Source organism: Leuresthes tenuis, unplaced genomic scaffold (genome assembly GCF_036924035.1).
Source record: "Leuresthes tenuis unplaced genomic scaffold, fLeuTen1.0.hap1 SCAF_21, whole genome shotgun sequence".
Taxonomy (NCBI): domain Eukaryota; kingdom Metazoa; phylum Chordata; class Actinopteri; order Atheriniformes; family Atherinopsidae; genus Leuresthes; species Leuresthes tenuis.
Window position 1 is genome coordinate 33,151,156 of NW_027325375.1, and position 12,897 is coordinate 33,164,052.

Consider the following 12,897-nt stretch of genomic DNA (forward strand, 5'->3'; position numbering starts at 1 on the left):
AAAAAGTAATAAGATAAGAGTAATATTTTCTTAAAAAGTAATCAGATCACAGTAGTATTTTCAAAGTAATCAGATTACAGTAATCTTTCAAAAGTAATCAATTACACCTATAGTTTTTAAAGTAATCAGATCACAGTAGTATTTTCAAAGTAATCAGATTACAGTAATCTTTCAAAAGTAATCAGATTACACCTATAGTTTTTAAAGTAATCAGATCACAGTAGTATTTTCAAAGTAATCGGATTACAGTAATCTTTCAAAAGTAATCAGATTACACCTATAGTTTTTAAAGTAATCAGATCACAGTAGTATTTTCAAAGTAATCGGATTACAGTAATCTTTCAAAAGTAATCAGATTACACCTATATTTTTTAAAGTAATCAGATCGCAGTAGTATTTTTTAAAGTAATCAGATTACATTAATCTTTTAAAAAGTAATCAAATTACAGTACTCTCACTCTGATTGGTCGGTCTGTACTCTCACTCTGATTGGCCGATCTTTAGCTGCGTTATGATTGGTCGGTCTGTTCTCTCACTCTGATTGGCGGATCTTTAGCTGAGCTCTGATTGGTCGGTCTGTACTCTCACTCTGATTGGTCGGTCTGTACTCTCACTCTGATTGGCCGATCTTTAGCTGCGTTATGATTGGTCGGTCTGTTCTCTCTCTCTGATTGGCCGATCTTTAGCTGCGTTATGATTGGTCGGTCTGTACTCTCACTCTGATTCGTGGGTACTCTGATTGGCCGATCTTTAGCTGCGTTATGATCAGTCGGTCTGTACTCTCACTCTGATTGGTCGGTCTGTACTCTCACTCTGATTGGCCGATCTTTAGCTGCGTTATGATTGGTCGGTCTGTTCTCTCTCTCTGATTGGCCGATCTTTAGCTGCGTTATGATTGGTCTGTTTGTACTCTCACTCTGATTCGTCGGTACTCTGATTGGCCGATCTTTAGCTGCGTTATGATTGGTCGGTCTGTACTCTCACTCTGATTGGCAGAACTTTAGCTGCGTTATGATCGGTCGGTCTGTACTCTCACTCTTATTGGTCGGTACTCTCACTCTGATTGGCCGATCTTTAGCTGAGCGGTCCATTTCTACTCTCATTCGTCGATACTCTCACTCTGAGAGTACCGATCTGAAAACGGTCGCTGCGTTGGCCATGACTCGAACCTGGGTCAACTGCTTGGAAGGCAGCTATGCTCACCACTATACCACCAACGCTGTGGTGTAACACATCTGGCCCATCTGGAGTGAGACCGACAGCTAAGTGCTTCAGGGTCAGCTGCGGTCACATCATACTTCACACCAGAGGTCCACCAAACAGCTTCGTGTGACTCTGTGGCGCAATGGTAGCGCGTGTGACTCCAAATCAGAAGGTTGTGAATTCAAATCATATTGGCGCCATGATTATTTCCTGAGACCCGCAGCTGATTCTGAGATGCAATGGTAGTGATTCAATAATATTTCTTTTAAAAAGATTACTGTAATCTGGTTACTTTTTAAAAAGTAAAAAGGTTGATAAAGACTTGCTTCAAAATTCTGTCCTGAAGCATCATATTCGCATATGGGGGGGTTGGTGAGGAGCACGACCAATTTTTCGATAATGTTACTTCTTCATAAGGCAGAAGAAACCTATAAAGGTGCAGTAATGACCCTGATGTGATTTGAACACACAACCTTCTGATCTGGAGTCAGACGCGCTACCATTGCGCCACAGAGTCACACGAAGCTGTTTGGTGGCCCTCTGGTGTGAAGTATGGGCCGGATGATGTGACCGCAGCTGACCCTGAAGCACCAGATGTGATACACCAAAGCTTTGGTGGTATAGTGGTGAGCACAGCTGCCTTCCAAGCAGTTGCCCAGTGTTCGATTCCAGGCCAACGCAGCGCCCGATTTAAAGTGTTGAAAATATGAAACATTCTCATGCAGGAAGTAATGACATTACAGCAATCTTAAAAAAGTAATCAGAATACATTAATCTTTAAAAAAGTAATCAGATTGGAGTAATCTTTTAAAAAGTAATCAGATTACAGTAATCTTGAAAAAGTAATCAGATTACAGTACTCTCACTCTGATTGGTCGGTCTGTACTCTCACTCTGATTGGCCGATCTTTAGCTGCGTTATGATTGGTCGGTCTGTTCTCTCACTCTGATTGGCGGATCTTTAGCTGAGCTCTGATTGGTCGGTCTGTACTCTCACTCTGATTGGTCGGTCTGTACTCTCACTCTGATTGGCCGATCTTTAGCTGCGTTATGATTGGTCGGTCTGTTCTCTCTCTCTGATTGGCCGATCTTTAGCTGCGTTATGATTGGTCGGTCTGTACTCTCACTCTGATTCGTGGGTACTCTGATTGGCCGATCTTTAGCTGCGTTATGATCAGTCGGTCTGTACTCTCACTCTGATTGGTCGGTCTGTACTCTCACTCTGATTGGCCGATCTTTAGCTGCGTTATGATTGGTCGGTCTGTTCTCTCTCTCTGATTGGCCGATCTTTAGCTGCGTTATGATTGGTCTGTTTGTACTCTCACTCTGATTCGTCGGTACTCTGATTGGCCGATCTTTAGCTGCGTTATGATTGGTCGGTCTGTACTCTCACTCTGATTGGCAGAACTTTAGCTGCGTTATGATCGGTCGGTCTGTACTCTCACTCTTATTGGTCGGTACTCTCACTCTGATTGGCCGATCTTTAGCTGAGCGGTCCGTTTCTACTCTCATTCGTCGATACTCTCACTCTGAGAGTACCGATCTGAAAACGGTCGCTGCGTTGGCCATGACTCGAACCTGGGTCAACTGCTTGGAAGGCAGCTATGCTCACCACTATACCACCAACGCTGTGGTGTAACACATCTGGCCCATCTGGAGTGAGACCGACAGCTAAGTGCTTCAGGGTCAGCTGCGGTCACATCATACTTCACACCAGAGGTCCACCAAACAGCTTCGTGTGACTCTGTGGCGCAATGGTAGCGCGTGTGACTCCAAATCAGAAGGTTGTGAATTCAAATCATATTGGCGCCATGATTATTTCCTGAGACCCGCAGCTGATTCTGAGATGCAATGGTAGTGATTCAATAATATTTCTTTTAAAAAGATTACTGTAATCTGGTTACTTTTTAAAAAGTAAAAAGGTTGATAAAGACTTGCTTCAAAATTCTGTCCTGAAGCATCATATTCGCATATGGGGGGGTTGGTGAGGAGCACGACCAATTTTTCGATAATGTTACTTCTTCATAAGGCAGAAGAAACCTATAAAGGTGCAGTAATGACCCTGATGTGATTTGAACACACAACCTTCTGATCTGGAGTCAGACGCGCTACCATTGCGCCACAGAGTCACACGAAGCTGTTTGGTGGCCCTCTGGTGTGAAGTATGGGCCGGATGATGTGACCGCAGCTGACCCTGAAGCACCAGATGTGATACACCAAAGCTTTGGTGGTATAGTGGTGAGCACAGCTGCCTTCCAAGCAGTTGCCCAGTGTTCGATTCCAGGCCAACGCAGCGCCCGATTTAAAGTGTTGAAAATATGAAACATTCTCATGCAGGAAGTAATGACATTACAGCAATCTTAAAAAAGTAATCAGAATACATTAATCTTTAAAAAAGTAATCAGATTAGAGTAATCTTTTAAAAAGTAATCAGATTACAGTAATCTTGAAAAAGTAATCAGATTACAGTAATCTTTGAAAAGTAATCAGATTACACCTATAGTTTTTAAAGTAATCAGATCGCAGTAGTATTTTTTAAAGTAATCAGATTACATTAATCTTTTAAAAAGTAATCAAATTACAGTACTCTCACTCTGATTGGCGGATCTTTAGCTGAGCTCTGATTGGTCGGTCTGTACTCTCACTCTGATTGGTCGGTCTGTACTCTCACTCTGATTGGCCGATCTTTAGCTGCGTTATGATTGGTCGGTCTGTTCTCTCTCTCTGATTGGCCGATCTTTAGCTGCGTTATGATTGGTCGGTCTGTACTCTCACTCTGATTCGTCGGTACTCTGATTGGTCGATCTTTAGCTGCGTTATGATCAGTCGGTCTGTACTCTCACTCTGATTGGTCGGTCTGTACTCTCACTCTGATTGGCCGATATTTAGCTGCGTTATGATTGGTCGGTCTGTTCTCTCTCTCTGATTGGCCGATCTTTAGCTGCGTTATGATTGGTCGGTCTGTTCTCTCTCTCTGATTGGCCGATCTTTAGCTGCGTTATGATTGGTCGGTTTGTACTCTCACTCTGATTCGTCGGTACTCTGATTGGCCGATCTTTAGCTGCGTTATGATTGGTCGGTCTGTACTCTCACTCTGATTGGCCGATCTTTAGCTGCGTTATGATTGGTCGGTCTGTACTCTCAATCTGATTGTTCGATACTCCGATTGGCTGATCTTTAGCTGCGTTATGATTGGTCTGCCCTCTCTTATTGGTCGGTACTCTCACTCTGATTGGACGATCTTTAGCTGCGTTATGATTGGTCGGTCTGTACTCTCACTCTGATTAGCCGATCTTTAGCTGCGTTATGATTGGTCGGTCTGTCCTCTCACATTAATACATTAATACATTAATCTTTAAAAAAGTAATAAGATAAGAGTAATATTTTCTTAAAAAGTAATCAGATTACAGTAATCTTTAAGAACTAGGTTGAAACTTCTTAACTCGTTCAACAATGAAAAATTTCAATTACATTTTAACACAACAGAAATCCCAGTGTTAAAAATAACGTTGAAAATATGAAACATTTTCATGCAGGAAGTAATGACATTACAGCAATCTTAAAAAAGTAATCAGAATACATTAATCTTTAAAAAAGTAATCAGATTACAGTAATCTTTTAAAAAGTAATCAGATTACAGTAATCTTGAAAAAGTAATCAGATTACAGTAATCTTTTTAAAACGTAATAAGATAAGAGTAATATTTTCTTAAAAAGTAATCAGATTACAGTAATCTTTAAGAACTAGGTTCAAACTTCTTGACTCGTTCAACAATGAAAAATTTCAATTACATTTTAACAAAACAGAAATCCCAGTGTTAAAAATAACGTTGAAAATATGAAACATTTTCATGCAGGAAGTAATGACATTACAGCAATCTTAAAAAAGTAATCAGAATACATTAATCTTAAAAAAGTAATCAGAATACATTAATCTTTAAAAAAGTAATAAGATAAGTGTAATATTTTCTTAAAAAGTAATCAGATTACAGTAATCTTTAAGAACTAGGTTGAAACTTCTTAACTCGTTCAACAATGAAAAATTTCAATTACATTTTAACACAACAGAAATCCCAGTGTTAAAAATAACGTTGAAAATATGAAACATTTTCATGCAGGAAGTAATCAGATTACAGTAATCTTATTAAAGTAATAAGATTATAGTAATCTTAAAAAAAATCAGAGCACTCTAATCTTTAAAAAGTAATCAGATTACAGTAATCTTTTAAAAAGTAATCAGATTACAGTAATCTTTGAAAAGTAATCAGATTACACCTATAGTTTTTAAAGTAATCAGATCACAGTAGTATTTTCAAAGTAATCGGATTACAGTAATCTTTTAAAAGTATTCAGATTACACCTATATTTTTTAAAGTAATCAGATCGCAGTAGTATTATTTAAAGTAATCAGATTACATTAATCTTTTAAAAAGTAATCAAATTACAGTACTCTCACTCTGATTGGCGGATCTTTAGCTGAGCTCTGATTGGTCGGTCTGTACTCTCACTCTGATTGGTCGGTCTGTACTCTCACTCTAATTGGCCGATCTTTAGCTGCGTTATGATTGGTCGGTCTGTACTCTCACTCTGATTCGTCGGTACTCTGATTGGCCGATCTTTAGCTGCGTTATGATTGGTCTGCCCTCTCTTATTGGTCGGTACTCTCACTCTGATTGGACGATCTTTAGCTGCGTTATGATTGGTCGGTCTGTACTCTCACTCTGATTGGCCGATCTTTAGCTGTGTTATGATTGTTCGGTCTGTACTCTCACTCTGATTAGCCGATCTTTAGCTGCGTTATGATTGGTCGGTCTGTACTCTCACTCTGATTCGTCGGTACTCTGATTGGCCGTTCTTTAGCTGCGTTATGATTGGTCTGCCCTCTCACTCTTATTGGTCGGTACTCTCACTCTGATTGGCCGATCTTTAGCTGAGCTCTGAGTGGTCCGTTTCTACTCTCACTCGTCGATACTCTAAGTAATCAGATTACAGTAATCTTTTTAAAAAGTAATAAGATAAGAGTAATATTTTCTTAAAAAGTAATCAGATCACAGTAGTATTTTCAAAGTAATCAGATTACAGTAATCTTTCAAAAGTAATCAGATTACACCTATAGTTTTTAAAGTAATCAGATCACAGTAGTATTTTCAAAGTAATCAGATTACAGTAATCTTTCAAAAGTAATCAGATTACACCTATAGTTTTTAAAGTAATCAGATCACAGTAGTATTTTCAAAGTAATCGGATTACAGTAATCTTTCAAAAGTAATCAGATTACACCTATAGTTTTTAAAGTAATCAGATCACAGTAGTATTTTCAAAGTAATCGGATTACAGTAATCTTTCAAAAGTAATCAGATTACACCTATATTTTTTAAAGTAATCAGATCGCAGTAGTATTTTTTAAAGTAATCAGATTACATTAATCTTTTAAAAAGTAATCAAATTACAGTACTCTCACTCTGATTGGTCGGTCTGTACTCTCACTCTGATTGGCCGATCTTTAGCTGCGTTATGATTGGTCGGTCTGTTCTCTCTCTCTGATTGGCCGATCTTTAGCTGCGTTATGATTGGTCGGTCTGTACTCTCACTCTGATTCGTCTGTACTCTGATTGGCCGATCTTTAGCTGCGTTATGATCAGTCGGTCTGTACTCTCACTCTGATTGGCCGATCTTTAGCTGCGTTATGATTGGTCGGTCTGTACTCTCAATCTGATTGTTCGGTACTCCGATTGGCTGATCTTTAGCTGCGTTATGATTGGTCTGCCCTCTCTTATTGGTCGGTACTCTCACTCTGATTAGCCGATCTTTAGCTGCGTTATGATTGGTCGGTCTGTCCTCTCACTCTGATTGGCCGATCTTTAGCTGCGTCATGATTGGTCGGTCTGTACTCTCACTCTGATTGGTCGGTCTGTACTCTCACTCTGATTGGCCGATCTTTAGCTGCGTTATGATTGGTCAGTCTGTACTCTCACTCTGATTCGTCGGTACTCTGATTGGCCGTTCTTTAGCTGCGTTATGATTGGTCGGTCTGTACTCTCACTCTTATTGGTCGGTACTCTCACTCTGATTGGCCGATCTTTAGCTGAGCGGTCCGTTTCTACTCTCATTCGTCGATACTCTCACTCTGAGAGATTGGTCTGCCCTCTCTTATTGGTCTGTACTCTCACTCTGATTAGCCGATCTTTAGCTGCGTTATGATTGGTCGGTCTGTCCTCTCACTCTGATTGGCCGATCTTTAGCTGCGTCATGATTGGTCGGTCTGTACTCTCACTCTGATTGGTCGGTCTGTACTCTCACTCTGATTGGCCGATCTTTAGCTGCGTTATGATTGGTCAGTCTGTACTCTCACTCTGATTCGTCGGTACTCTGATTGGCCGTTCTTTAGCTGCGTTATGATTGGTCGGTCTGTACTCTCACTCTGATTGGCCGATCTTTAGCTGCGTTATGATTGGTCGGTCTGTACTCTCACTCTGATTAGCCGATCTTTAGCTGCGTTATGATTGGTCGGTCTGTACTCTCACTCTGATTCGTCGGTACTCTGATTGGCCGTTCTTTAGCTGCGTTATGATTGGTCTGCCCTCTCACTCTTATTGGTCGGTACTCTCTCTCTGATTGGCCGATCTTTAGCTGAGCTCTGAGTGGTCCGTTTCTACTCTCACTCGTCGATACTCTAAGTAATCAGATTACAGTAATCTTTTTAAAAAGTAATAAGATAAGAGTAATATTTTCTTAAAAAGTAATCAGATCACAGTAGTATTTTCAAAGTAATCAGATTACAGTAATCTTTCAAAAGTAATCAGATTACACCTATAGTTTTTAAAGTAATCAGATCACAGTAGTATTTTCAAAGTAATCAGATTACAGTAATCTTTCAAAAGTAATCAGATTACACCTATAGTTTTTAAAGTAATCAGATCACAGCAGTATTTTCAAAGTAATCGGATTACAGTAATCTTTCAAAAGTAATCAGATTACACCTATAGTTTTTAAAGTAATCAGATCACAGTAGTATTTTCAAAGTAATCGGATTACAGTAATCTTTCAAAAGTAATCAGATTACACCTATATTTTTTAAAGTAATCAGATCGCAGTAGTATTTTTTAAAGTAATCAGATTACATTAATCTTTTAAAAAGTAATCAAATTACAGTACTCTCACTCTGATTGGTCGGTCCTCTCTCTCTGATTGGCCGATCTTTAGCTGCGTTATGATTGGTCAGTCTGTACTCTCACTCTGATTCGTCGGTACTCTGATTGGCCGTTCTTTAGCTGCGTTATGATTGGTCGGTCTGTACTCTCACTCTTATTGGTCGGTACTCTCACTCTGATTGGCCGATCTTTAGCTGAGCGGTCCGTTTCTACTCTCATTCGTCGATACTCTCACTCTGAGAGATTGGTCTGCCCTCTCTTATTGGTCTGTACTCTCACTCTGATTAGCCGATCTTTAGCTGCGTTATGATTGGTCGGTCTGTCCTCTCACTCTGATTGGCCGATCTTTAGCTGCGTCATGATTGGTCGGTCTGTACTCTCACTCTGATTGGTCGGTCTGTACTCTCACTCTGATTGGCCGATCTTTAGCTGCGTTATGATTGGTCAGTCTGTACTCTCACTCTGATTCGTCGGTACTCTGATTGGCCGTTCTTTAGCTGCGTTATGATTGGTCGGTCTGTACTCTCACTCTGATTGGCCGATCTTTAGCTGAGCGGTCCGTTTCTACTCTCATTCGTCGATACTCTCACTCTGAGAGTACCGATCTGAAAACGGTCGCTGCGTTGGCCATGACTCGAACCTGGCTCAACTGCTTGGAAGGCAGCTATGCTCACCACTATACCACCAACGCTGTGGTGTAACACATCTGGCCCATCTGGAGTGAGACCGACAGCTAAGTGCTTCAGGGTCAGCTGCGGTCACATCATACTTCACACCAGAGGTCCACCAAACAGCTTCGTGTGACTCTGTGGCGCAATGGTAGCGCGTGTGACTCCAAATCAGAAGGTTGTGAGTTCAAATCATATTGGCGCCATGATTATTTCCTGAGACCCGCAGCTGATTCTGAGATGCAATGGTAGTGATTCAATAATATTTCTTTTAAAAAGATTACTGTAATCTGGTTACTTTTTAAAAAGTAAAAAGGTTGATAAAGACTTGCTTCAAAATTCTGTCCTGAAGCATCATATTCGCATATGGGGGGGTTGGTGAGGAGCACGACCAATTTTTCGATAATGTTACTTCTTCATAAGGCAGAAGAAACCTATAAAGGTGCAGTAATGACCCTGATGTGATTTGAACACACAACCTTCTGATCTGGAGTCAGACGCGCTACCATTGCGCCACAGAGTCACACGAAGCTGTTTGGTGGCCCTCTGGTGTGAAGTATGGGCCGGATGATGTGACCGCAGCTGACCCTGAAGCACCAGATGTGATACACCAAAGCTTTGGTGGTATAGTGGTGAGCACAGCTGCCTTCCAAGCAGTTGCCCAGTGTTCGATTCCAGGCCAACGCAGCGCCAGATTTAAAGTGTTGAAAATATGAAACATTTTCATGCAGGAAGTAATGACATTACAGCAATCTTAAAAAAGTAATCAGAATACATTAATCTTTAAAAAAGTAATCAGATTACAGTAATCTTTTAAAAAGGAATCAGATTACAGTAATTGAAAAAGTAATCAGATTACAGTAATCTTTTTAAAAAGTAATAAGATAAGAGTAATATTTTCTTAAAAAGTAATCAGATTACAGTAATCTTTAAGAACTAGGTTGAAACTTCTTAACTCGTTCAACAATGAAAAATTTCAATTACATTTTAACACAACAGAAATCCCAGTGTTAAAAATAACGTTGAAAATATGAAACATTTTCATGCAGGAAGTAATGACATTACAGCAATCTTAAAAAAGTAATCAGAATACATTAATCTTTAAAAAAGTAATCAGATTACATTAATCTTTTAAAAAGTAATCAGATTACAGTAATCTTGAAAAAGTAATCAGATTACAGTAATCTTTTAAAAAAGTAATAAGATAAGAGTAATATTTTCTTTTCAAAGTAATCAGATTACAGTAATATTTTAAAAAGTAATCAGATTACAGTAATCTTTCAAAAGTAATCAGATTACACTAATATTTTTTAAAGTAATCAGATCACAGTAGTATTTTTTAAAGTAATCAAATTACAGATATCTTTAAAAAGTTATCAGATTACAGTAATCTTTCAAAAGTAATCAGATTACACCTATATTTTTTAAAGTAATCAGATCACAGTAGTATTTTCAAAGTAATCGGATTACAGTAATCTTTCAAAAGTAATCAGATCACAGTAATATTTTTAAAGTAATCATATTACAGTAATCTTTTTAAGAAGTAATAAGATAAGAGTAATATTTTCTTAAAAAGTAATCAGGGTTAGGGTTAGGTGAGAGACTCTATCACGATGACCCCCCCTAACTCATCCAACGACAAGCCAGTTGAAATGGGGAGCCAAAGGTAAGGCACTGGCCGTCGCACGTCATCCGCAGCCCTCGTCGCCTTATAATGACCAGTACCATGACATCTCCAATAAGGTGAAAGAACATATGCATTAATGCCCATGTACACAGTCATACATGCACATCAATCCACATGTGAAAGGGTTAGGGTTAGGGTGTGGAAAAGGAGCCTGTCTCCGGCCGGAGACAGGATAGGCACCGTCCATCCTGCCATAGGACCGCGGTCCCCGCCCCCTAAATGAGCTACGGGAGGAGCCCCTCCCGTAGCGTACTGTGATCCAGCCGGAGCCACTCATCTTCCGCAGAAGAAAAAAGGTGAGTATAATGTGTAGGTATGTAAACCAAAATTTTGTGTATATGTTGTGTTATAATAAGATATAAATGTGAATTATGTTTATATTTAATAACCAGGTAGGCTTTGTATCATATGTAATATAACTTAAAATGAAAAAATAATGTTTTAAGAAAAAACAAAAAAAATTGTGAGGAAAAATTTTTTTTTTATATTATTTTTTAATTTGAAAAGAAAAATTATGAAACAAAAGTAGTGTGCCCAGCCGCGACGTTTCGGCCTGATTCAGGCCTTCTTCAGGCGGAAGCACACTCACGAAATGGGATGGCTCAGGAGCTCTCTGTGTGAAGCTGTGCTCTCTCTGACACTCTGAGAGAGAATGAGGCAAAAGCGAAACTTAACGAGCGTTTATACCCCGCCCCCTGGAAGCGAACCTGTGTGTTGTTGTGTGTTAAATAGATTAAGCCCTGTATAAGCCAATTGTTTTTTAACAAAAATACATCTTAAAATTCCAATTTCTGGATTTTGAAAATTGTTGAAAATTCTAATATTCTTTTAAGCAATATTGTTTTAAACAAAATTAATACAATTTGACACTGTTGGATTTAAAATTGAATTAAAATAGATTTTTAGACTGAATTGGATTTTTAAATTAAATTTAGATTTTAAATAGAATACCAACTTTTCAACAAGATTGTTTTTTATTTCTAATTGTTCAATTTTAAATAAAATTAGGAATTTATGGTTAGGTTTAGGGATAGACACAGGGTTAGGGTTAACATTAAGGATTAGAGCCAATTAGGGTTAGGGTTAGGGATAGGGTTAGGTGAGAGACTCTATCACGATGACCCCCCCTGACTCATCCAACGACAAGCCAGTTGAAATGGGGAGCCAAAGGTAAGGCACTGGCCGTCGCACGTCATCCGCAGCCCTCGTCGCCTTATAATGACCAGTACCATGACATCTCCAATATGGTGAAAGAACATATGCATTAATGCCCATGTACACAGTCATACATGCACATCAATCCACATGTGAAACAGGAACCGGAGGAGACAGAGTCAGGGAGAGGGTGTCGGACCGGACTGTATCCCACTCCCCCGCCTTACCAGGCTGTACACTCTGCCACCTCCACTCCCTCCAAGACAGGAGGGAAGTGAAAAGGAGGAGAGGAGATAGAGTGAATGTGTAAAATATAAACGTGACATTATGTGGACCTGTAACAGAGGTGAGTGAAATGAGAACTGTGATTTTGGGGGTACACATCGTCAGTAGTGGACCTTGGGATCACAGGGCGTTTCGGCCATTATCACTAGACACCCTCACCCAAGGAAGGCCCCGCCGAGATTGATCAGGTCCCGGGGTGTGTCCCATAGCCAATCGGTGTATGTGAGAGAGAGAAAAAAGAGAGCAAAAGAGCCATTAGGGTTCCAAATCGTCCAGGGTTAGGGTTAGGGGTTTTAGGGTTAGGCATTAGTCCAGAGTCCTTTAGGGTTAGGGCTGAATGCAGGGCAGGGGTTATATTAAAAGGGCTTGCACATAAAAGCCAAGCCTTAGGTTTAGGCATTAGTCCAGAGTCCTTTAGGGTTAGGGCTGAATGCAGGGCAGGGGTTATATTAAAAGGGCTTGCACATAAAAGCCTAGCCTTAGGTTTAGGCATTAATCCTGAGTCCATACAGGTAAAGGACATATTCAGGAAGGAATAATGAAATAAAAAGCTAAGCCTTAGGTTCAGGCATTAATCCAGAGTCAAATACTCACATCCACTAATGCAGTATATAATTCACATAAATTAAGCCAGTTCAGTGTAGTCCTAGTGAGGTTTATCCAAAATTAGGCCGTAAGTTATGTAATGAACTGGTTATTACTGTATTTAGAGTAAGTATTCTGTAATTATTAACTGACAGGAAAATGTAA

At 39.6% G+C, this 12,897-nt stretch overlaps 5 non-coding genes across 5 annotated transcripts; all 5 read right to left on the minus strand.

The window, feature by feature from the left end:
* Positions 1-1,148: 1,148 nt before the first annotated feature.
* Positions 1,149-1,220, minus strand: trnag-ucc (transfer RNA glycine (anticodon UCC)). The gene has a single exon. It is a non-coding gene; the product is annotated as a tRNA-Gly (tRNA).
* A 428-nt stretch (positions 1,221-1,648) lies between these two features.
* On the minus strand, positions 1,649-1,720 carry trnaw-cca (transfer RNA tryptophan (anticodon CCA)). The gene has a single exon. It is a non-coding gene; the product is annotated as a tRNA-Trp (tRNA).
* Positions 1,721-2,759: 1,039 nt separating this feature from the next.
* On the minus strand, positions 2,760-2,831 carry trnag-ucc (transfer RNA glycine (anticodon UCC)). The gene has a single exon. It is a non-coding gene; the product is annotated as a tRNA-Gly (tRNA).
* A 428-nt stretch (positions 2,832-3,259) lies between these two features.
* Positions 3,260-3,331, minus strand: trnaw-cca (transfer RNA tryptophan (anticodon CCA)). Its single transcript has one exon. It is a non-coding gene; the product is annotated as a tRNA-Trp (tRNA).
* Positions 3,332-9,471: 6,140 nt separating this feature from the next.
* Positions 9,472-9,543, minus strand: trnaw-cca (transfer RNA tryptophan (anticodon CCA)). Its single transcript has one exon. It is a non-coding gene; the product is annotated as a tRNA-Trp (tRNA).
* Positions 9,544-12,897: the final 3,354 nt, after the last annotated feature.